Source organism: Ipomoea triloba, chromosome 16 (genome assembly GCF_003576645.1).
Source record: "Ipomoea triloba cultivar NCNSP0323 chromosome 16, ASM357664v1".
NCBI classification, from domain to species: domain Eukaryota; kingdom Viridiplantae; phylum Streptophyta; class Magnoliopsida; order Solanales; family Convolvulaceae; genus Ipomoea; species Ipomoea triloba.
In genome coordinates, this window is record NC_044931.1 from 17,401,665 (window position 1) to 17,402,232 (window position 568).

Below are 568 nucleotides of genomic sequence, written 5' to 3' on the forward strand. Positions count from 1 at the left end.
TTTTTAAAGCTCTTAATTAAACTTTATGCAAAAAAATAATTAGATCTTTAAAATTGTCAAGTTATTACAATTAAGTTAACTTTTTTGAAAAAATGAAGTAAAACATGATGACGTGTTAATTTTTAATTAAAAAATAATTTTTATTTAAAAAATATAATGATCGATAATGATAAACCTTTGCTAGCACCTATTCATCTTCTCCCACGACTTTTGCCTTCTACATCCTGATTTGGACGAAGAAGCCGACATGGCTTCTTCAACTGTTTTTAGTTTTTATTGGTTTTAATTTGTAATATGTTTGTGACCTGTGAGTTGTAAGTTTGGTGAATGGGCAGTAAACAATTAATCTTTGGACTTTGGGCATTTATTTTGATTTATGGCTTTGGTGAATTGGCAGTAAACACTTAATCGTATGTATGCAGTATGTTGTATGTATATGTAATTTTTGATTTTGAGTTTTGGCTTTTTGCAATGCACGGACTAAATATTTAAAATATTAAAATTATGCTATGCTATTAAAAACTATAAATGTTACAGTATTAAATATCATATATAAAAATGAAATATG